Source organism: Phasianus colchicus, chromosome 1 (assembly GCF_987193195.1).
Source record: "Phasianus colchicus chromosome 1, bPhaCol1.hap1.1, whole genome shotgun sequence".
NCBI lineage: Eukaryota > Metazoa > Chordata > Aves > Galliformes > Phasianidae > Phasianus > Phasianus colchicus.
The window spans coordinates 100944288-100969902 of NC_143436.1; the positions used below are offsets into that span (position 1 = coordinate 100944288).

A 25615-nucleotide genomic window follows, 5' to 3' on the forward strand; every position below is an offset into this window, starting at 1 on the left:
CCTTACTGGGTAAAATGGACAAGGAATAGAATTTATCTAGGAAAAGATACCAAAGTCTGCTTAGAGAGAATAATGTTTTGGAACAAGCATAAGCACAGAGCTTTCAAACTGTATCTGGCAGATGAAATAATCATAGAAAACTGTAGATGAGAATCTTAGGGAGTACAGATTTTGCTTTCTTTTGTGCTTTTACTTTATTTTCATGAGGCCATGCAGTTTCATAGGAAAAAATAGAAAAACATCATTGCATCACATATCCTGTAGCACTACACTTGAGTAGCTTTATTAGTGAAGGTTTTGTTTGGTTTGTTTGACTGTAGTCACACTAGGAAAAAAAACGAAAACAAGTAATTTGCTGTTTAGCTGTCAACTCTATGTACCGTTCCTGAACAGGCTTTGTTTAACAAGAATGTAAGTAAATATGAATTGACTACTGAGAGCATAAAACATCCTGAACATTTTAAAGATGCACTGAAATACAACATGATTATTTTCTATTATGCTAATTATACCTGTGAGGAGCTAAAACAGATTCCACTTTTTGTACATCACTATGTAACTTGTGGCTTTACAGTTTTTTGAAATGCAGTTGTTTGTTCATGAGGTATACTAAAAAAATGTCAGAAGACAAATTACAAAGCCTAATTGAAATAGTGCCAAAAATCTTACACAGTTATTCTACTAGATAAATTCCTAGTGTAATGCTTGCTGTTATTATTATTATTATTTTAAATCAAAAAGAAATGATAACATAATGAGCTAGGGCTGAGCAGGATATTTTCCATTATATGATTTAACAGCATTGGTCTGTGTCTACTGCAAGGTATCTAAAATCATTCTGTGAGCTATTACTTTTGTGTAGTTTCTGTACTTAACAGCACATTCTGCTTTATATTGCACATACTGTAGGTGTACCATATCACTGAGCTTGAATGGTGTGGGATATAAGGGGCTTATTAAAAGGGAGAGAGTCGTGGTTAAGCTTTTTTTACAAACAGCATTCTCAATCACTAAGTGAAATACAAAGTAAAGCACCATGTTGTACTAGTCCCTAAGAGTGGGTCTGGAAGAGCAAAGCAGGATGCCTTTGCCTGTTGTGATCCTTTAGATGTGGGGTGTCATATCCACAAGGAGACACTTCTGAATTGGCAGTGAGGCTGCGGAGAGCAATAGAAAAACACAAATCTACTGCTTGCCTTTTGAAGAGAAATTGAATGTCTTCTTGGGCACCTCCCTGGGCAGCCTGTTCCAGTGCTCCTGTTCCATGCTCGCCATAAAGAAGTTCTTGCGCACATTGGTGCGGAACTTCCTGTGCTCCAGTTTCTGGCCGTTTCCCCTTGTCCTGTCTCCACACACTGCTGAAAACAGTCTGGCCTCACCACTCTGCCCCCCACACCTTAGATATTTATAGACCTGGATCAGGTCCCCTCTCAGTCTTCTTTTCTCAAGGCTAAACAGACCCAGATCACTCAGCCTTTCCTCACAGGGGAGACGCTCCAGGCCCTTCACCATCTTTGTGGCCCTCCACTGGACTCTTTCCAAGAGATCCCTGTCTTTTTTGTACTGGGGAGCCCAGAACTGGACACAGTACTCCAGATGAGGCCTTACCAGGGCAGAGTAGAGGGGGAGGATCACCTCCCTCGACCTGCTGGCCACGCTCTTTTTAATGCACCCCAGAATGCCATTGGCCCTCTTGGCCACAAAGGCACACTGCTGGCTCATGGCCAACCTGTCGTCCACCAGCACACCCAGGTCCCTCTATGCAGAGCTCCTCTCCAGCAAGAGATATGTATGAAATTCTCTCCCCCAAATCAGTAAACATTTACAAGAACTTCGAAGAAGTTCAGTCAGTTTAATACAGTGTTTGTTTCAATTTTATATTATGTTTCTAAGACAGAGCTGTCCACAAAATGCAAAATGCACATATATATATATTTATATACATGTACACATATATATAAAGAAAATCCTACAAAATAGTTTCTGCATGTTCATGCAAGCCTGTGGGAGAATTCAGTTCAGCTTTATTGGTATACTAGGTACTGGTAGATAATTTCTTATCTTTTAAGAGGATTGCATTGACTATTTAGGCGTGTAGTTGTAACCATCCTTAATAGCAGTTGTCTTTCCTCTTGAAACATAGAATTTTACTTTTGAAAAAAGTAAATAACTCCATCTGAATTAATTTTTAGATTGCTTTACGGTGGAGATTTTTGTGCTGCATAATGTAACTGTTATTTTATTTTAGCTCTGCACAACTGAGGTAGAACCTGTGTTACTGAACAACCATGGTGTTTGTTCAGTTTTGTGGGTAGGAGCATGTCCTGCTAAATAGCACAAGCCTTTGCATGTTTGCTACATTAGTTCCTGTTACAAATAGTGCAAATAGAGTATCAGTGCTTTGCCCACTGAGTGAATTGGATCCAGTTAAACAGGACTTTGTGTCATGGTGAAATTCAAGTGCCAGGACCGTCTGCATAGCCAGCGAGCTGCAGACTCTTCTCAGGACTGGTAGCGCTCAGCTCCAGTGTGGCTTCAGTCATGGCCAGAACTGGGTATCCTCTGCTCATCCTCTGAGTGATGTACTATGATATATCTGACTGCCACATGAGAGCAGACACCTGATCCTAAACCGGAGAGCCATGGGTAGCTGACACAAGGTTAAAAATCATTCCAGGCTGGTTGGCAGCACTTTGCAGTGGACACATTCATCGTTGTGTTTGAAACCAGACAAATCTTTTGCTGCTCTAACAAGCCGTATGGAGTCCATCACAAATTTATGTTTAAAATGGATATAAAAAGGACAGCACAATGACATAGATGCTGTCCTTAAATGCCTTGCAGCTTTCAGGAAGCTACTAGATGTGATTCTCCATCTCCTTGGCTCTTTTGGTGTAGACTGATAGATTTATTTTATCTATTGACCTTACATTCTTTGTTGGAAAATTTACAGGGTGTTTTTATTATTTATAGAAAGACTTGAATCTATGAGAGCAAAGCAGTTTTCAGTACTTATAAAAATTCCTTACTTTTATTAGTCAGTGGCCCTCAGTTCTTATTTCTCTTGATTGTTTTGTTTGTTTTTTGGGGGGATTTTTGTTTGTTTGTTTGTTTTTCATGTAAAGGGGTGTATAATTGGAGGGGAGAAGATTGAGCTTTACAGTGTATATTCCTGTATTATTTTTGCAGACCTAACTTTAATTTCCATAAGACTAGGGTCAGAAAAGTCAGTTTAATTATCAGCAAACAACCAAGAGCTATAGACAAGAACTCCCGTCTGTTGCTTTTAGCTATTAATATGATTAACTCCAGCACTGATTTAGTGTTGCAAAAAGAGAACCCCCAGAAACCCAGTTAATGGCACCTCTGTTCCTACCCTGTGACTTTGTAGGAGTCCTAATACTTCAGGTTTTAAAAACTAATAATGTAGAGCTAACATGAAAATGATACTTTGGAAAAGAAGATGAAACAAACGATTCCCTTTTCATCCTTCCCCAATGATTTGCAGGCAAACACGTCCCCAGGCAAGTTCCGAACTTCCATAATTACATTGAATTCCTAGTTAATTGGGCTCTTCTCTTTGCTATTGAGTTCTTCCTTGAATAATGCCTGCTTTATAATGATTTGTGTGCAAACAATAAATCTAGAGATTTAAGAGGATGAAGGCTATGGCTCCATATAAAGATATTTAGCTGCTAACTCCCATTGAAATCAATAGTTTTGCAAATCTGTTTATAAGTGACTTGAAATGAATATGCATAAAATCGGATTACTATTAATTACTTGAAGTATAAAAAGAGAATAACAACACTGTTCTTTGAAAAATGACTGAAAAAAATTGAATCTACTATGATCGTTGTCTCAATATTCTCATGTTCTTTATATTTTATTGCATATGCTCAGTTTGGAAAAAAGAACTTGTCTATTTTGTCTATAGACTTTGCAGACTGGTAAGCAAACTCACTTCATTTCCTGTGTGGATTAAATTGTGGACAAAAAACTCTGTCTTCCCCTGTCATACTCTTCATGATGCCTTTTCCTTTAGCGAGGATAAGTTTGTTTGTGATTAACTAGAGGGTAAAGAATCTTTTTTTTTTTTTTTTTTTTTTCTTCTTTTCTCTTAGCAATTCAGAAAAAGAAGGGTGAGCAACAATTTCTGTTTGGAAAGAGGCTGTGACATAATACTTATGTATTATGGAAGTCGACCTGCTGATGCAAAAAAGTGCCTTTTTTTCCCAGAGCAGAGTCATATGCTCCAGGCTGTTAGAAGAATGCTGGCAGTGATGCCTGTATCAGCAGAGATGGGTATCCAACCCAGTTTTAAGATCTGGCCAAAATAAGCATATCACATCTGGTCTATCATTAATCCACTTACTCTTGGTAGTTTGCATGGATGTCATGTTACTGACAGGCTAACCAAAAGTGTAACAATGAAAGTTAATTTCTTATTCAGTGCTGAATAAATTTAATTGTTAGCACTATCTCTGATTTCCCTTGTTCTGCAGTGTAACCATGAGTGACTAAGGTGTGGTTGGAGTTCAACTACAAAACTTGTCTTTCAATAATATCTAGAAAATGTAGATGAATGTTCTTCAACAAGAATGTTGGCATTAACTGCACAATATGCTAGTCTTTCTCAGGCATTTGTGGCTTTTGGTAAGCATGGGGAGATGGATATTTTCTTGCATTTTTTACTGCAGAGGACAAATTTAATCACTCTGGAGGATCATAAACAGAACATGGGTTCTGTTTATGTTTTCTATTTGTTTATTTTATTTTTTTTTTCTGGTGAGGTTCATTGCAATTCTTCTGTGTAGAACATCAGCAAAATGACCACTTTTGAGTTTATCCTATTATCAGTCATCTTGTCACTGCTTTTGTATTTGCTCAAACTCTTCTGCTATTAAACTGCTAAAAATGTTCTCACCATTTGATTTGAGCAAAGAAACTTTTCTTGTCTACACTGAGTAAAACATCTGAATGATTCCAGTGGTTCAAAGCCAGGAATGGGATTGTAGCTGACTAGGAACACAGAAGATAAGTCCCATGGTAAATCTTTTGAAAACAAGTCCCTGAGAACCACAGACTGGTGTGTGGAAAGGAAATTGTATCGTGAGGATACAATCCTTCCAGCTCAAGGTTGCTTGATCAATCTCAGCTTTTAACTTAAGATAAAATAATGTTACTGCATCAGAGGATGATAATGTACCAAAAGGAAGGGTTTTATTAGCAGCATAAACTCTTGCTGCTAATTGTGCTGATGGGACAGAGTTTGCAGTTTGTTCATACCCTTCCTTGTTGCTGTTTACTGGTCTATCCCTGAGTTCTCTGCATTGTGGTCCCTGGCTTCCCTTTTAGTCAAAATGCAAGGCATCTGCACAGGTACTCATATGATGATCTTCAGTATGCCGGAAACTTCAGTCTCAGGTGAAAGTAAGAGATGTCTTCTGAGTTACAATAGTCTTTTTTTCATCGTCCTCTTATGTCACTTGCCATTAGCAGATTTCATTTCCAGGGGCCAGAACTGAATTATGTTTCTCTGGTCAGGCATTTTCCTTGTGGTCAGTAAGTGTTTAGTGAAACACTGCCAAACTTTTCTGACTCAGATAGTAGAGGAGCCAGTGAGGACTGATACGCTGATATGTTGCTTCTTACAAACAAGGAAGGATTGGTTAGGAATGGGAATGTTGGGACAGCCTTGGATGCAGTAGCTGTGAGTAGGAGCTCAGGATCTTACATGGAAGAAATAGGGCTAGTTGACATTCAAGCACCACTTCCTCAAAGCTCAAGATTGGTGCAGAGTAAGAAATCAGACAAAGGTGGCAAGAGACCTGCATGAATGAACAGGAAGCTCGTGGAAAACCTCAAATGGAAGAAGGAAAGTCTATGGAATATGAAAAAGGGAGGAATATAGGAACACTGTCAAGGTATACAGGGAAGCAGTAAGGAAGGCTAAGGGCCACTTGAATTAAATCTGGTGAGGGAGGTCATGACCAATAAGAAAGGCTTGCTTAAGTATGTTAATAACAAAAAGAAGACTGGGAAAAATGTGAATCTACTGCTGAATGAGGTGGGTACCATGATGTCAGAGAAGGCTGAGAATACTTCTTTGCCTCAGTCTTTACTGCTGAGACTTTCAGTCAGGAAACTCAACCCTGGAGATAAGAGAGAGAGTCTGGAGAAAGGAAGATTTCCCCTTTGTTGAGGAGGATCTGAGGTTGTCTAGGCAGACTCAACACACAGATTCATGGGTCTTAATGGGATGCACCCACGTGTGCTGAGGGGGCTAGCAGAAGTGATTTGCAAACCTCTCCCTATCATCTTTGAAAGGTCATGGAGAATGGGAGAGGTGCCTGAGGACTGGAGGAGAGCCATTGTCACTCCAGTCTTCAAAAAGAGCAGGAAGGAGGAGCTGGGAAGCTACATGCCAGTTAGCCTCACCTCCATCCCTGGGAAGATGATGGAACAGCTTATTCTGGATGGCATGTCCAACCAACTGGAAGAAAAGAAGATTTATCAGGAATAATCAACACGGGTTCACCATGGGAAATCATGCTTGACCAATGTAGTAGCCTTCTGTGATGTCATGATTGTCTGAAAACATGAAGGAAGAATAGTGGATGTTGTGTACCTTGACTTCAGCATGGTACATGAAAAGGAGCCTCACTACATAGCTGATTAAAACCCTGGAGAATAAAATACAGTCCTCAGGTTTACTACAGACTTCACCTGTTGAGGTACACTGCATAAACTTTTTGGAGGTGGTCTGCAATTGCATGTCCCGTATTTCTAATCTCAATTTAGCATTTAATCTTCAGAAGTGTTTAGTATTTATTTGTCCAAGTGAAATTGCTGTGAGCAGTACCTTCAGTATATAAAGTGCTGTGTAATGCTTAGTCCTCTGAAAAACTAGGCCCGTGTGACTCAAATTAAGTATTCACTTTTCAGCTTGATCCCTTAGCACCAAGTAACTCATCTGTAAAATGAGGACAGTGCAAACTCTCCAAAAGAATTTGCTGAATTTGAATTGCACAAAGTTTGTGACACAATCAAAACAACCGTTATTAGAGAGTATGTAACATAGCAATATAAAACAATTTTTAATCAGGATTGAGTACTACTTCCTCAGTGTCTCTCCAGTCCTCAAATTAAGCAACAAAATTAATACAAAATGTCAATTCTTGATTTTTTATGTATTCATTTGTACAATAGATGGAGTACCTATGAAAGAATGGTGTATTGGTGACTGAAGAAATAGAAATTGCACTGTCAGCAAAACATTCAGCATTTTCTAATATTTATATTAATCACATTCCAGTCTTAATAATGTGATTTTTTTCATACTGTGTTTTCTAATTTATTGTTAAAAATATCAAGGAGAGAACTCACAATTAAGCATTTTTTTATTTTTCCCCCACAGATTTCTCTTTCAATACATTCTCTTCAGGGCTGTGATTGTAACTGATCAGGTAAGCAAATATACATAGTCACAGCATTTTTTTGTCAAAACGTTTTCCAGGTGACAAGCAAATAATTCTGAAAAAAAAGAAGTTCCGTATTGCTGGAGAAAATGTAAAAAATCTATTATAAAAATGTTGAAAATGCTGTCATCAATTTCCAATTTTAAAAATATGTTGAAATTTTGTGAATTCCATAAATATCAGCTAGAAAAGGAGTTTATTTTCCAAATGTGCTTGATTATTTTTATTCTCTTCTATCTTCTTGTCCTAGTTTCCTCACACTTTCTGTTGATATTTACTGTTTTAAAATTGAGCTTTTTTTTTTTTTTTGCTGGGTGTTGTCAGTCTCCCTCTGTCTAACAGAATATCAGTGTTGCATACAGAATTTTTTGTTGAGAACTCCAGAGATTGTATTTTAACACCACAGCAATGGCACAGCAACAGTAGAGTGACTGGTGGGAAGTGGCTTTGAAAATTTATAAACAAGATTTCTGTAAAGCTGAAAGTAATGAAATGCAACTATGAAATGACTGAAATCGCCTTCAATTATCTCGTTTTCAGTACAAAACCACAATGCCAAAGGCAAATCACCAACTTAAAGTGTTATTGTTTGTAGGTTGGTAGACTGAGGTGTATCTTTAACCTGCGGATTTCTGGTTTGATTGTTTGTTGTTTTATGTTGTAGATACAGTTGGCAGAAAACACTCTTTTTGGCAATCTCTTATACTGGTGATGGAGTTAGGCTGATCTGCATGCAGTTTTAAAGTAACTTAAGGTCATTCCCTCTCATCCTGGGAGAAGAAGCCAACACTCACGTTGCCACTACATCCTTTCAGGTGGCTGTAGATGGCAGTAAGGTCTCCCATGAGCCTCCTCTTCTTCAAGGTGAACAACCCCAGCTCCCTCAGCTGCTCCACATAAGACTAATGCTCCAGACCCCTCATCAGCTTCATTGCCCTTTTCTGGATACACTCCAGGGACTCAATGTCTTTCCTGTAGTGAAGGGACCAAAACAAAACATAGTACATGAAGTACAGGGCTGAGTACAGAGGGATGATCACTTCCTGCTCCCGCTGGCATCACTATTTCTGATACAAGCCAGGATGCTGTTGGCCTTCTTGGCCATCTGGACACACTGCTGGCTCATGTTCAGTCTAACATCAGCCAATACCCCCAGGTCCTTATCCTCTGAACGGTCTTCCAGCCACTGCCCCAAACCTGTAGCGTTACCTGGGTTTGTTGTAGCCAAAGTGCAGGATCCAGCATTTGGTCTCATTGAACTTCATCCCATTGGACTCAGCCCAGCAATCCAGCCTGTCCAGATCTCTCTGTAAGGATTTCCAAACTTCAGGCAGATCAACACTTCCTCCAAACTTGGTGTCATCTGCAGATTTACTGAGTGAGCATGTCCTTGGTATTCCTATGACAACATTTCAATTGTTTCATGTTATAATGTTCCATAGCTTTACCTCTTTATCAGTACTGTTCAATTCATCTTTATATTAGATGAGGTGGTTTCTTATCATCTTGTCATTCTATCCCAGGAAGATTTATTGAGTTCAGTTTATCAAGGAGAAATCTCTTCCCTTTGAATCTTCTCCTGACAATTCACTGTTTCCAATACCCTTACTTCCTTTAAGAAATGGATATGCACCTCAGCTAGTGCTGCTGTTTAAATTTCCCTAGTATGATATTCCTAGATAATTATTATTAATATATATATATATATTTGCAAATTATTCTACAATCAGTATTACAAGCAGGGAGTGAAATCTTAGAATAAAAACATCTAGTTATTTCAGATGTTAATCTTAAAGACTTCTCCAGAACATTTCCTATTGAAAGACAGGTAACATGGGACAAATGATGAAGGAGCTAAATTTGCATCTTTCAGTTTCAAAATCTGGGCTCTCTTCTTCTTGATCTTCCACATGTTCTAGTTAGTTGCTCCTCCAAGTTTCCTTACTTATGCTTGAAAATATTTTTATATTTGGTTCAAAATATGCTACAATTATTGGCAATTAATAAATCTGATACTATAATAGGTCTATCAAAAAAAAAAAAAAAAAAAAAAAAAAGCTATTGATAACCTCTGTTCTTATCTTTCTTATATGGAGGTGCGTCCTGATGAGTTTGTCATGTCACTTTCCTTTCAAACATAAATTATAATGGCATTGTAATGCTTAGATTAATTTAGAATAATAACTGATTTACTCATCAATATGAAAAATCTGGGAAAAAAAATCATTATGGCTTAAATAACAAATTTAATTTCATTTGTTAGATAGTCTTTGTTTCTCTAAGTACCATTAATCATTTTTCCTGAAATGAAAATCAATATATTTCAGTGAGATTTCCAAGCCCATCTTTAAAAAAAACTGATTGCTCTCTTTCATTAAAATAATGAAGTCAAGTTCTTCTGGATCATCTAATCTGCATTTTTACTGAATAAACTGTTTTCTCAATCTTCTTCCCATCTTCTACGTTATGTACATTCGTACTCTGGCCCTTCATCACAAAAATCACCTGAGGCAGTAGCTTTTGTGTATTATGCATCTGTCAGTCAAGAAAGTCTCATCAAAGTACTTGCTTATCAGTCAAGGTGCTAAAAAATATTAGTCCAAAGACAGAGATCAGATCCTTCAGAGGAATTACATAGTTATGAAACATTTGCTGACCAGTTTATTTTCATTTATTCATTTTCTTCAGTTATGATAATTGTTATCTCTAAGAAGCAAAGGAACAGAATACAGTGAATATTTCTGCTCCACAGACAGAATTCTGTCTTTGTATTAATTGGATCACAGATTATGAACAAGTTTTGATAAGGTAAAGGGCTTGGCCAAATATGGGTGATGTATGATTAGCTCAAATTGGAGTACAGTGCTGATCTTTTCTACTGGTAACAAAATGGGTGCTGATTTGAAACTCTGAAAATCTCTCTACCAACTTAACCATTAATCAAAGTATCTTCAAGATTGTTCATGGCTTTGTTCAACATCCTGTTCTGTTGGTGTTTGTGAGTCTAAAAAATTACCTCATGGCTGAAAAGCCAATACTGTCTCAGTCAAGCAGACAGTAGGGAAAGTGACGCTTAGTTTATACACACCATTAAGCCAGGCACTAGATTTTTTCATGTTTTAGCCACAGTTGTGTATATAGGACTCCTTAAGAAACTGAGGAATTGGATTGTTACTGCAGTAGTGTGCAGTAACAGGAATTTTTGCAGACACTGTCAAAAACTTTTCTTAAGATAATTAGCTCTCTGAAAAAGCTGTATTTTGAAGACTGCAAGACTACTGGTATTCTCTGAGGTGCTGAAAACCTGCTAAAAGAATGAGTGTGTTGTATTAGTATACAATTTCTGTACAGTACACAGATTATGGACCAGATATTTTCCATGAGGACATAAAAAATGCACCATGAAAATTATTGCTTTTAATTGTTTCATATTAAATCTGTATTTCATGCTCAGTTGTGTTGCTGGTGGAATCCTCTGTCTTCATTAGAAGAAGTTAATGTTGAATCCTCTTGAAATATTAAAAGTTCTAAATAGATATTTTGGGAAAAAAAATCTTTAGGAAAGCTCTGGTAACTGTGGCATGAAAAATTGCTGAGAAGTTTTTGGTACTCATACACAGCTTCTTTGAAACATTCAGAAATGTTACCATTTTAAGAATATCCTAGCACATCAGGTTGCTGGCAGACACAAAGCCCATTATAAAGAACAGTTGTTGAGTGAAAATTGGATTCACAGTTTTCACACAGGAAATCTGATTGCCAGTGTTATGCCTGAACCATGTGATCCAGCTAATCACCCTATGCACGATTTTCAGATGCAGAGATTTGTTCACTAACTTTAAAAAGAAAAAAAAAAACAAAAAACCAAAACAGAAAAAACAGAACGTATGCAAGCCGGAATAAAATAAACCAATGACTGTCCCCTAATTATGTTTCACTCAAACTTCCTCTGAAGCACCTGGTCCTGCCTCTCAGAGACACAGTGCTGAACTAGATTGCCTTACATTTAATCCTGCATGGCAGTTACTGTTTTATTGTTATTTTGAAGTCTTGCATAGCATAAAATTTTGTGCTTGTCTCTGTGCACAGCGTCGAGTTTCATACAGAATCAACACAGACAAAATCAGCTCAACTTGTCCCTGAATATTTAACAGACAGAAGAAAATAAAAAATGGATTTCCAACTAAATATTGGGTTTTTCATGCCTCTATTCTCAGAACTACTCATCACTGGGCTATATATCTATGGGCATTTACACACTGTAAAAGGCAGTCTGGTTTTTAAAAGGAGGATATTACACGTGCTTATATTTTTCACTACTGAAAATAATTCAGATATATTTCTCATAATTCTTAAAAGGAATGTTCTTCTGGTCCCTTTGTTTTAATCAGTGAAATAATATATGAATGTGTACGTTTTGGAAGAAGCCTTGAAGCCATTTGTTAGGGGGCTGTTTCCTTTTCAGCTTGGGTGTGCAAGAATATGGAGGAGTTTAGTACATAGCGTATGTATCTCACTGTAACTAATGTGGCATTTTAGTACAAAAAAAGGATGTTTATCTTCAGTTTATGTCATTAACAGAAGCCTCCAGAACTCCTGTTAACTTAATCTACAGATTTTCATTTGTGGCATTTTTAATTAACAAGTTCTAAATTCACTCCACTTTCCCTTTTATGTAGTAATAACTGCAAGTTAGCTACACTAAATCATGTGGGTGACAGACATCTCAGAGGTTTTTTCTTCTCCAAATGCTTTCTTCAGGGTGACAACAGATATATATGTATCTTTTCCCAGCAAGATGTTGTCATCAGAAATTCCCCCTCACTTCGATCACACATTTTGTGCACTCTAGGTCAGATTCTGCTCCGACACAGTTAAAACTCAATCTCAGTCACAGCAGATCAAGCCCTTTCCATGCAGTTCTCAACTTGGAAATGACAAATGCTCCCCTTGAAGAGGGAAAAACTGTGTGCTTCAGTCATTGAGAGAGCTGTTTAGTGGATTGGGACTGATGGTTCCAGCCAATGATGTTGAAGTCAGGATTCCCAGTCCTGTCTGCCTTCAAGTAACTCTGCCACCAAGACTTCTCTTTGTCTTCCTTATAGAAAAATACAATTTTTTGTGACCTTTTTGAATGAAATGCAAGCCTTCAACACTAGTTTCTAATGTCTGTGGAATGCAGTGTCTCATTTTGTGCTATGTCTGTAGACCTAGGAAAGTCGAAGTGTGTCATAGAGCCTCAAGCTAACTAACTAATTAAAATATTTGTAATACTTCGTGTGCAAAGTTCACATATTAAATTGTTAGCATATAGAGACTCTAGTTTTGGAACTACATCCAGACAGAGAAAGCCCTTGTTTCCAGACAGGACAGGGTTTGGCCAATCTTCATAGAAGGGCAGGAGGCCACTTCTAGGGTCAGGATCTCAGCAAGCTTGGCAGCTCTTTTCTCCTACCATCCATCTTGCAAAGTTTGATAATTTTGTTAATGCTTTAGCTGTTGGATGTGATTGTGAAAGAAATCCTTTTTTCATCCTCTCTTTAATTTTATAGCCTTAGCAGTTACAGATGACTTTTTCAGAGACTAATTGTAATTTTTGACTCTTGGATATTTTAAAAGTGTTTATGAAAGCAAGAATATATAAGATTCAGAAGTAAGATTCAGTCTTTTTTTTTTATTTCACAGATCTAATATTTTTGCAAATATTCTTATGATTTTTTACTGTGGAGAGAAGTCTGAAAAATAGGTTCATGCAAAATCACTCTAAATTTAAACAATTTTAATGCAAATATCGAGGGCAATTGTCTTTTGAACCTTTTTTCTTTATTCCATATTATAATCTTTTCATAGGAAAATGTCAAATGAACCATAAATTTTCAGTCAAACAGAATACGTGAGAATTTCAGAAGAAACATGTCCCCATTTTAACTGTATTGAGCTCCAAAATTACTTTTAACAATTGGTCAAGTGAGTAAGAATAGAATAGTATAGGTAAAGTATTTCTTTCTCAAATATCCAAACAGTTTTATATCAGTTTTATATCAGGAGCTGTGAACTACAAGCCTCATCTTGGAACAGTGTATCTATAACTATTGCAGCTTTGGCATTTTCTCAGAATGAATAACTGGATGAGATACTAGCTTGCTTCATGTTTTACAATATCTTACAATCAGTTGTTTGTCCAAAGGCTTAGTTTTAAGTCGTTTTCCCTGGAACGTTTAAGGGAAAATTCATCTGAATGTACCAGTATGTTCAGATAAATATATCAACTGCTGGTTGCAGTTTGAACTGTTATCTTCAGCAATTTATTTTTATTACTGCATCTTTAATGTTTGAAGAGTTATTTGCTTAATTTTACTTCTACACAACAAAAGTGAACAGATGTTCTACTGTTGACTTAGTCATTTCTTAATGGTTTCATTTTTCTAGCCCTCTCCTAGCATGTTTTTACACACTATTGACAACTTTGATTTCTGATTACTGGAATGTAACTAAGCAAATAATTGGAAAAAATAATCTGTAGGAAGGATGATGAGGGAGGGCTTGATAAAAATGAGTTAAAATACTTTCCATTTCTTTTTTTACAACTGCTTTTGGGAACACTTGAAGCCATAATAGATTAAAAGAGTTAAATTATTGATTTTTGTGTTCCATTTCTGTCTTAAGATATGAATACAGTCTAAAATTTTGTATCCTATTAACTTGCAGTAATTTTAAAACAACAAAAAAAGGTTGTTAGCAAGTATATTTAATTCTTGAATAGACACTACACTGTATAAAATTATTTTAAAAGGAAGTTACTTACATTACAAAGGGAAACATATGAAAGATAGCAAATTGCGTATGTGCAGGTCTAAATTTGTTTTCTATGTCTTGTTCTGAAGACATAATGTGGAGGGGCCTGCTAGAAAATGATGATACTTCAGAACACACTCATGTATGTCTTAGTCTCCTTGAGACTCAGCGATTGTAATGCGTTCTTCACATTTTTAAAAGTAAACATAATAGAAGCCTTTAGAAATATTGCTAGTTGTTGTTGCCTGTGCATTCAGTGGTGTACTTCACATAGTAAAAGAAAAAAAAAAAAAGACATTAAAAATTCCCTGGCTTCTCAATTGCTTGTTTGTGTCGCCCTGCAAAATTCTGAATCCTGTTTGGGTTTTGTTTGCCCATTGTGATACTTTGGTAAATGAGATCAGCTCTTAGGCTCGAGCTTTGTCAGTCTGGCCTCACAGGATCTATGGTGCAATTCCTGCTGTGCAGTGCAAATGGGCATCAAATTAAATTCCAGAATACCCATCTAGTAGAAAAGGGCTTATTCACAGCAGCGATGACACCAGACATACAGCTTTGTGAGGTTTTTGTGGGTATGTTTCTATTCAATAAGAACCATAATGTTTTTAAAACAGAAAAATACTTACAGCCAGTATTTCGTGTTTATTTAATGTAATGTACTTCCTAGGGAGAAGTGGGAAGGGGAGAATGGAGGCAGTATTAAGAGTAGGTGGATGAAAATGAATGTGGCCAGCAAATTGAGGGAGATGATCCTCCTCCTCTGCTTTGCCCTGATGAAGTCACATCTGGAGTACAGTGGTTCAAGGTTCAATGTGGTTCAGTGGTTCAATATCTGGTTCAAGAAAGACAGGGATCTCCTAGAAAGAGTACTGCCAAGAGCAACAAAGATTATTACAGGACTGGAGCGTCTCCTGTATGAGGAAAGGTTGTGAGACATGGGACTGTTCAGCCTTCAGAAAAGAAGGCTGAGAGGGGATCTCATCACTTTTTATAAGTATCTAATGTGTGGGAGCCACATTGGTGGAGGATGACTATTTTCCGTGGTGAGCAGCAATAGAGCAAGGGACAGAAACTGCAACACAAGAAGTTCCATACTAACGCAAGGAAGAACTTCTTTACTGTCAGAGTGATGGAGCACTGGAACAGGCTGCCCAGAGAGGTTGTGGAGTCTCCCTCTGTGGAGATATTCAAGACCCATCTGGATGCCTGTGTGACCTGCTGTAGGGAACGTGCTTTAGCAGTGGGATTGTACTCCAACACCTTCTTCCAACCCCTGCAATTCTGTGATTTGGTAAACTGAAACTGAAAAATGTGCTGTAAGGTATATAATACCAAGATCTAAAGAAAAATACAGAACATATGCTTTGCTTTGTTATTTTCATTTCTGAAGCTTTTTTGGTTTTGAACTACTCAGGTTTATTTTATAATTCTTCTGTATGCCTTTCTTTCACAACTCTTCTGGTGGTTCATGGATTCTTAGTTATGTATATACTTATGTATGGATTTCTGGTATGTACATAGGTCACTCTGAAAGTAACGCCTCCTATTTATTTCCATGGAATCTACAACAGATACACAAAGCACAATGGCACTATTTGATAGAGCAAATTCACAGCTACAAAACACTATTTTTTAATACAGTCCCTACCAGTGGCTTTGCATTTTCACCCGTGATGAACATACCTGCATGCTGCACTTGTAAAAACCTGCATGGCCTTCTGGAACGTGGCTTGTCTTTCTTGTCACTTGTCACCACTGCTGAAACGCACCACCTACCACCTCACTGTGCCCACATCCACTGTTTAGTCTCCAGAAATGTTCAGCAAACATTGATGAATATCAGTGGGTACAACTTTTTCCACATGGAGGAATTCAGTGATGCACCTTTGCTTCACATGTGCTTCCATGTCAGAAACCATTTTGTCAGACTGCCCTTCTGCTGCCATCTCTCACATGGTAAAAAAATGTAATGGAATATTGATGGAGAAGGTTCAACCTCTACTGCCATATTACTAACATTCACCTCTGATGTAATGGGACAACATAATAAAATCGGAGGCATTACTTTTGGCGCAGCCATAGTATGTAACAGGTATCATACAAAGGAAGAAAACAAAATTTTTTAAATATATATATATATGGGGAGAAGCTGGAGAGTTCTTTAGTGCATCCACTATGCTAGGACACTAGGACAGTTTCCTAGGACATGCTTTCTTTGGAGGCTTTCAGTTTTTCTCCCCAAACCGATGTCTCTTCAGTTGGTTGTTTTACTTTGGAGCGACTTCCTCAATTGCAACCCCCAATATCTGCAGTGTGCTGTGTCATGCCCATTGAATGTGCAGTTGCCAGACTTACTGGGAGTGACACTGTGTAATTATTAAGTACACGCTGCAATTTAAAGGATAATATTATGCAAATATTTCTACGCACAACACATTAAAAGATAGTTACATTTTATACACATCCATTAATATTTTTCCTTGAATATCAAGTACTGCTTCCCACCTGCCATCTCTCCCATGTTTTCACTTGCTCTGACGGTTAAGTGTCATAAACCTGTCATAACGCTGTGACTAGTCTTTGGTTCATAAAACATAAAACCTGGAACATTTTGCATTTATCTTGTGCTCAGCATTTTAAAAACTGTTCTGTTTTTCCTCTTATGAAGCAGAGTCTGAATTGGTTTTGTTGGGTTTCTGGTAGAAAGCATTGCTGTGTTTTGCCTCTAACAAGTAGAGAAACAAAAGGCTTTTATTGGCTCATACTAAGCCCATCTTGCACCAAACAGATGTGGCACTCCTACTCCAGTCCTACATTTACACATGCTACGGTGTTGCACATTTTGGAAAGTACATAGCAAGTCTAGGTGCATTGATGGTGGTGGTATTCTGCTCATGAGCCACCTCAGCCACTGTTTTAACAGCACTGTTAAATTTTAACAGTGGATTTCTTCCTCTTTGGAATTTTGTCAGTGACTTATAGACTTATAGACTTATAGATTTCTATAATCACTTTCAATACACTCTAGCTCTACTGTTTCTTATTAAAAAAAAAAAAGAAAAATTAAGCATACTTTGGCCATATGCTCTTGCCCCCAACCCCTACCAGTCTGACAGAAATACATGCTTCCTGCTCATTTTAGTTTGTGAACATTTTCAGTTCTTAACACCTGGATTTTAATGTCAGATTTCAGATTTCTGTATTTGACAGTTAAGCAAATAGACTAATTGCCAAAGTCTGTAAGTAGTCATAGCCCCTCTTCAACACTGGTAGCATTTGAAGTGCCAAAATTTTATGTGTGCGACTGGCTATTAATGCCATGATTTCTTTTACCCCATCCAAAATTCAGACAGTTGATATAAAACAAAAACTTTTTAGATGAATGTATATTGCAGGTTGGTTTCTTCTTGCTGCTAGTTACATGATACGGAGGCTTGATAACTTCAGTATAGGGAAGCAGCTATGTATTGAGATTGGATATTAGGAAAAATTTCTTCTAAGAAAGCATGGTCAGGCGCTGGCACAGGCTGCCCAGGGAAACGGTGGAGGCACTGTCCCTGGAGGTGTTCAAGAACTCTATAGATGTGGCATTGAGGGTCATGGTTAGTTGGTATGGAGTGATGGCTGCACTAGATGATCTTATTGGCCTTTTAATTATTCCATGATTCTGTGACTCTATTTCATTTGAAAGACTAACGATTTGAAAACTTGCTGCTGTTACAATTCCAGCTTTGCCCTTTGGGAGAGTAGTAACAGGAACGTTGTGATCTCTATGAGCATTTCTTAGCTGCAAGTGATAGGAAAGCTATATGAAGACCCAAATACATAACATGCTTCACCAAACGGTACCCTTCTCTCCAGTCATCCTTCACAAGGCCTAAGCACCATTTACAGAATTAACCAGTGAATGTACTTATTTGCATAAGCAGTCCCTTTATTTGAAAAATTCTTAAGTTAGATTTGCATTGTGAAAGACAATGTATAGTTCTTTATATTCTATTGGCAGAGGAACTGTGACTCTAGGCAACAATTCATGTCATTAACTTAGCAAAACCATATGAAAACTGTTATAGCCAAAAAGCACAACACTGACAAAAAGTGTCTGAGAAATCTGCTAACACAGAAGGTCACAGTTATTATTCAGAATTTAGTAAATTAACCAGTAGACTAGACTGTAAGTCTGTACTAATGATGCACATAGTTGTAATGGCAATGTTATGAAAAAAATGATTACCAACATCATAGTCAGGTATTTTAACATGAACAATTTATGCAGGAATAATATCCACATACAAAATTTAAATGATTTAATTTTATCTCTAATCTGAACAAAATATATTCTATGGAACGTTGCAATTCTTTTTTTAGTTTTTCTATCCATTTTTTTTTTTTTTTTTTTTTAATGTAACTTCAACATCCTGGTCATTCCTGTAATAGAAAAAAATCACAAGCTACATTGAAAATGATATCCTAAATAGAACCAAATTTAAAGTATAAAACTATACATTATATAACAATTAAAATTATTGCATTTATCTAAAAAAATAAAATTGTACATGTCAGATTGAGATAAAATATTTTAGTTCACAATAAAAAGTTTTCATCTGATAACTTCATTCAGCAAGAAGCAAATATTTCTGTTTATGTATGTGACTTATATATGTACTGAGGTTTTGATTTTTGTTCTTCAGTTAGGAAGTAGGACTGATATCAGAAGTAAAAAAATGATAGAAATCTTGATACTTAAGTACATTCGATATTTTGAAGGGAGCATATAAAAAATAGAGATAGGAAGTGTTTAGATTAGATTAGATTCCAACTGTAAAAGGTAAATAAGAAAGTTGCTGGGCATTATCCAAATAAACCTACTTGGTGATGAAAAGTTATGAAATATAGATGATATAAATCAAAGAGTAATTCTTTTTGCACTCAACATTTTAGCAGGAACAAGGAGATTAATTAAACCTTATATTAAAATAAGCAGTAGGTATCTATGTGGTTAAGTATTTGAATGGCAATTATATATTCCTAAAAGTCGTACAATATTATCAGTGTAATAGACTTGATTATACAGAGTAAAAGAATTCATGTTAACCACGCTGTCATTTAAATACTACATCATAGATTTGCTCCTGGGAAATAAGCTCCCTCAAAGCATGGAAATCCAAATTGGGAGAGAAGATAAAACTGAACAATGAAAATACTTTATTCCATGTAGGTTATTATACTGCTCTTATCATCACAATATCTGATTACTTTCCAGTGGTGCATTAAGCGATGGGATTAGCATCTACTGCTCAGCAATCTGCTTTTGCATGGTGATTCTTGTAGGCTTGGGGAGGAGGAGTAGAGAAGCTGTGAAAACTTTCTTAAATACTAACAAATTCTGCATGTGGAAATGTAAAATTAAATAGGCAGAAGGAAAGAGCAATAATTATGAAATGTTATCCAATTAGGTGCAAGAGAACAGTTTTATACATCTTGGCTGGCACCGCAAACTTCTGGAAGGCTGCTAAAGGGGTTGCCTTTTTTTGATCCATGAATGTTGATATTGATTTCAAGAGCAGATCAGAAATGTCTAAGACGATTAAAAGATGTAAGAACCTATAAAAAGAGTCAGTATTTTTGACTAATGTATTTTAATCAACCCCACATTTCATTTAGAAAGGAAAAAGCTTTCAAAACATACTGCTTTAATAATAAGTTTGTTCTCCCAGGAGGAGGAGTTTCAGAAAGCCCCCTACTTTGGTTGGTATAGCACTGCTCTGCCCAGTGAGGAATGCTGGTAGTTGGGCAGTTGGCTGCCTTGCATTTCAAGTGGCACAGTGCCAAACAGAAACTGCATGCACAATACACCAATACACTCAAAGTATTACAGGGATAACAGGCAAATCCTGTTTGCTAAAAAAGCTAAAAATTAAAGCGGTGTTCCTTCACTGCGGGGAAAATGCAAGAAGCTTAAAAGATATAAACAGACAGAGGCCTGAGAGGCATCTAATAGCGATCAGATACAAATTAGAAGGCTACAGAGTAAGCAGATATCAAAGAAGATTTGAAGCTATACTTTCTACGAAACATAAAGGGAATTTTCTGATATTTCAAACACCTTTGCAATTCTGATGTATTTTCCTGTTGGTTTCTGTAGGTAGCTCCAAGAAGAAAATTCTGCTTTTAGATCTTATACTTGTTCTAAGAGAACACTGAAATGAATAATACATTTCTGAAGAAAGTAATACAAAATATGTATTTTAAAATGTCTATTCACATTACATTTTAAAGAAATGTCCAACTGAATACTGAAATGAATACTTCTTCATTGATATCACACTCCTCTAAAATTTATTGATTCTTTTATTTAAAGCTGTATCTAAACTAATTAGTGGGGACATAATCTCTTTTCATTGTGCTTATTTTGTGTTAGAGGTGATTTTGTAGATATCACAATTGCCTTTCTCATGGCCATTACACATTTTTAAGTTATATAGAATCGCACAATCATAGAATGACTTGGGTTGGAAGGATCCTCAAGGATCATGAAGCTCCAAGCCCCCTGCCGCATGCTGGACCACCAACCTCCTATCTAATACTAGAAAAGTCTGCCCAGGGCCCCATCCAATCTGCACTTGAACACCTCCAGGAACAGGACATCCACAACCAATCTGGGCAAAGAAGGAAATGCAAGTTTTGTAACTTTTTCTTTAGCTGGAAACAGCACCATGATGGGAAACCACATTGTTCATTCATTCTATCAAATAACTTCATAAAATAGTGAGCTTAAAACTTCTTAAATTTGAACTTAAACCCAGATATCTTACATCAGACTGCTTTTTTTTTACCTGAGTTTACACTAATTATCTTGTTTTCATAAAACCTGGGAAGGCAATGCTATATCTTTTGTTAGATATAGCAGGTATTATTTAGTGCTTTGAATGAAATAAGGTATTTAAGAGTAGAAATAAATAGTTTGTTACTTTTAGACAAAAAGTATTGATGGCCTAGCACACATCAGGAGCATAATCTCCTTTACTGAAGAGCTGAACTCTAGTTTGCAACAACTTATTGATTATCCTTCCTCTCCAACAGAAGTATGTATTCTGTTAGTAGCAGTTTCTTACACTACCACAGAGACAATTCCGTAAGGAAAAAAAGCAGGGATTATTCATCAGCTAAATGACTAATTCTTTGATAAAGGCCATGGATCCATACTAGCTCTCTGACATGGCCTCTACTTCAGAAACCTGATTCCAATGAGTGTTTGCTGAGACATTGTACAGGAGGGTTAACGTTCTGTTACACACTGTGTTCAGGAAACATAACACCTGCTATGTTGACAAGGTTTTCTTTGGCTACATATGTGTGAGTACACACACACTGTGGTGTCTAGAGAGTAGCTCAGGATGGACTACACACCTGTAGAGTAAGAGCTACTGTTTGTAAATATTTCCTTCATATTAAATGTAATTAGAAATTTAGGACACATCTCACTAACTCAACAAGTGCAAACTTTTGGGGAGGAATTGTTTCCAGAATGAAAACCACAAGAGGAGGTTTGAAAGAAACAGTGCTGTGGTAGAGAGGTTTGTTTGGCAAACATGTTTATTTCCTATGATAAATTTTGTTTACAGATATTTGTGATTAGAATTTACTTCATCACTGTCAATGTATACATTTTTTTTTTTTTTTAATTTATTATTAAGTCTACGGCATTCTATGCTTTTAGTTACCCACAGAAACATTCATGGCCAGAACAAGAAAGATGGCTGATGCCACTGAAAACAGAGGGAAATGGATATATAGGGAAGTAGTTAAGGAAATGAACAGTGACAGAAGCAACTTTATGCCAGCTAGATAAGAAAGTTACTTATAAGGTGGTTCTTCACATATATAGAAGTCACTTGGCTATTTATTTGAAACTGCTACAAATATATACCATCATCAGGTACTGATCAGCAGTGGAAAGTGACATATTGATGAATGTTTGATTTCATGTTAATGTTATATGCTGTTGTTTTGGTCGTTTCTAAAGACCTCAGGGAAGAATGGGAGCTCTACTGTATTAGTGTTTTATATCTATATAATTAAAAATAGCATCTGCTATAGGTGACTTTCATTTTAAGTTCCCATAAACTTCTGCATGTGTGATTATATTGTTATGGATGATACCCCTAATTTCAGTGAGAAGGCTAATTGTGGTAAAGATAAATACAAGTGAGAGTTTGCATGATAAAGGACTGGATACCTCATATAGATCAGTTCCTCTCTCAGAGTTATGGAAATGGTTCATCATTGGATATACTAAATTATGGGCATGTTTACTGCACTCTCTGTGCCCAACGTTACATTCTATAGAATTTATACTGTAAAAATTCAGGCAGGAAATTGATTTCTTTCTGAAAGTTTGTTTGCCTGAAATCCCAAACCCATGGCTGTTATTAATCCCCTGAGGACAGAACAAGATTCTGTTTTCAGAACTTAACTGCATTTTAACTAAGGGACTGTTTTCTAAATGTTTCATTCTGCTTCTCCTCTGCTCGATAGAAGCCATCCAGAAATGCATTCCAGAAATCTGGTTGCTATGTTTCATGCTCTGCAAGCATTGGTTACCATAGTGTTTTAGAAAAATACCTTTTCAGGAAGCAGATACGTAATCAAATATAGTCCGCTGAAGTTGAGCTGAATGAACCATCTGTTAACAAAATGAAAGCAATGTATTTGTATATGAAGTGATTCGCACCCTTTAATTTCCTGTTACAATCGGAGAAACATAAAAAAGTGGGCATGAGAATATTTTCAGAAGCATCCCTTTTTGTAACCTGAAGCTGCCTACACTTTGAATATACCTGGTTATGAATGTCTTCTGGCAGTATAATCAACTGTCCCTCTTCAACAACAAAGTCTTTCCAGTAGGCAAACCAGACAGTTTGTCCTACGTAGTTTGAACATTTCTGCAGATACACTACCTCTAAGCCACTGGAAGCATTAACGCCTCCTAGTTATTAAGCCAGGATGTGCCCAATACTGATCAAAGTGCTGTATATTCATATTGAGCCACTCTTGTTTAAAATAAAGGCCACTTTACATGTTGTTGTTTAAATAATGAATGCAAATTCTGGTCTTTGATCCCAAAGAACTAGGCATTATACAAATTTAGAGTAAAATCAGTGTCCTTAAGACGATAAAGTCAATGTAACCATCTGCAAATAGTTTAGAGTTCCAGGAAGATACTGAGACAGGATTGAAATACTCTTGTCACAATTTTAAATAACAAATAAAGATATTCTGCTTGCTACTAGGAAAGATAAAAACACCTTCTAGGCACATGACCTGTGTTGGTTCTTTGAAATCTCTTTGGTGTTTGTGTGTTCAGGCATTCAGTAAAAAGAATTTCAAGCCAGTAAATAAACTAAGCTATCTGCTTTTGTTTAGTGGTATATTTCAAGTTGTCCAGTAGTCATTCTGTTCTTATTTATGTTTTACCCTTTGTCCAAGTCGGCAGCTTTGTCTGACAGTTATAAACTAAAGCCATTCCTTAAGCACAAGTGTATTTTCAGCTACACTGAGATCATACTGGCTGTCTCCCATCAATTTCAATTGGGTTATTTTCTCTGGTAAAGATAAATAGTGACCAAATAACCAAGGATCTGGTACCAACGATACTCAACTGATTGTAGGAATTCTCATATCATTGCTAACTTCACTGTCCTGGGAAGCTGTGAACAGTATCATGGAAAGAAGCCTGGTTGTACATGGGAGAACTACCAAACAGTTTAGGACAAGAACTGAAGAATGCCTTTATGTGACTGTATAATTTGAATTTCGCATAAAATAGAATTATAATCTGGTGAAGATTTTGAGTTACAAGTGTCTAAATGTGTCTAAATGTCTAAATGTGCTCTAAATGTTCTGAAAAGCAAGCTAATGTAAGTAGCAATTCTCTACTGAGAACATGAATTTTCCATTATTCCTGTGAGTTATCACTTTCAAACAACACAATATCTCTTTTATCATGACACCAACAAGGAATAGTGTGTGTTTTTGTTTGTTTGATTTTGTCAGAAAATGCTGATTCATTGAAAACAAAGCTGCTTACATTTGCACCATTTCTGTTTGGGAAAAGTGCACTGTAGAAGATTCTTCCTGGATATTTTCAACAAACATAGTGTTTTTTTGTTTTTTGGGGGTTTTGTTTTTTTTTTGTTTTTTTTTAATTTTAAATAACTTTTCAGGCCTGTAACCTACTTTTAATGTATAAATAGTTCCCCTCCCCACAATCCAATAACGTGTAAATTATATATGTGTAGTGGAAACAGGAGTTAAGATCCAGAGTCCTCTCTCCTCTGCCTTTGATCACTCATATCCTGCTCAATCTTCCAGGAAGGCTCCCATGCCTTTGATCTCTGCTTCTTTCTCAGTGCTGTTCAGGTTATCTGAGGATGTCTATTGTTTTGAAATGTTGGCTTTACTCACAAAACTATGAGAATCCAAACTAAAAAAAATTAAAGCATAGCCATTTATATTAAAAAATATCAAAGGAGACAAAATCTAGGATGAATATTTAAAACATTTTAAGATATGAAGAGTTAACTGCTCCAATATAGAAATTTTAAAATCTAGTTGAGATGGGTGGTACAATTGAAGTGAGATTATTTTGCAGAATCTAAAATTGCCAGTAGGGAAATTGAAAACTGGGATAGGGGAAGCTGTTTTCTGTCTAGGTTTAATCAGTTTTGCTTCAAAATTAATTGATCCTTTAGGTTGCTAAATCAAAAACACTTCTTACATTGGACCATAATGCTCGTGTTCTTTCTTTCGGGCTTAGAGTTATGACCCATCCATATTTTTTGACTAACAGAACTCAACCTGCTAAGAATGTAACCCAGAAAAGTGCATGCACAGCCCCCATATTTTTGTAATTAAATTACCAAAAAGATGTGTGGTGATTTCGGATATACACACGTATAGGACTGCCTGCAAAACATTTTGATATTTGGGAAAACGCTGTCCAGATTTGTAAGAACATAAGTACCTAAGGATTCATGTATCTTCCTTCCTGAAATTGCCATTTTGAGATGTAACACTATATTCAGTTATAAATGTGGAGGGAGGAATGATACTCTATTGAAGACTATTTTTGGCACAAGACAGCTAAGTGAAATGCTCCTCTTAAAAAATATTGCATAAGACTTCAGTGAAAACTCTTGAGCAAACAGGATTCATGCAGGATTGTGTAGGAAAACATAAGAATAACATAAAAACTCTGTATTGTTGATTAAGAACTCAATGGTACAAAAAATGTCCTTGTAGCATCCTTATTTTCCTGATTCATGCTCTGGTCAAGA

The 25615-nt window shown here is 36.5% G+C and overlaps 1 long non-coding RNA gene across 8 annotated transcripts in view; it reads left to right on the forward strand.

The window, feature by feature from the left end:
• Positions 1-25615, forward strand: part of LOC116241965 (uncharacterized) — a 343284-nt gene that overhangs the window by 275361 nt on the left and 42308 nt on the right. For all 8 annotated transcript variants that reach the window (XR_016458826.1, XR_016458829.1, XR_016458827.1 and 5 more), the window contains one exon: positions 7421-7469. This is a non-coding gene — a long non-coding RNA (uncharacterized LOC116241965). The remainder of the gene's footprint in view (positions 1-7420; positions 7470-25615) is intronic.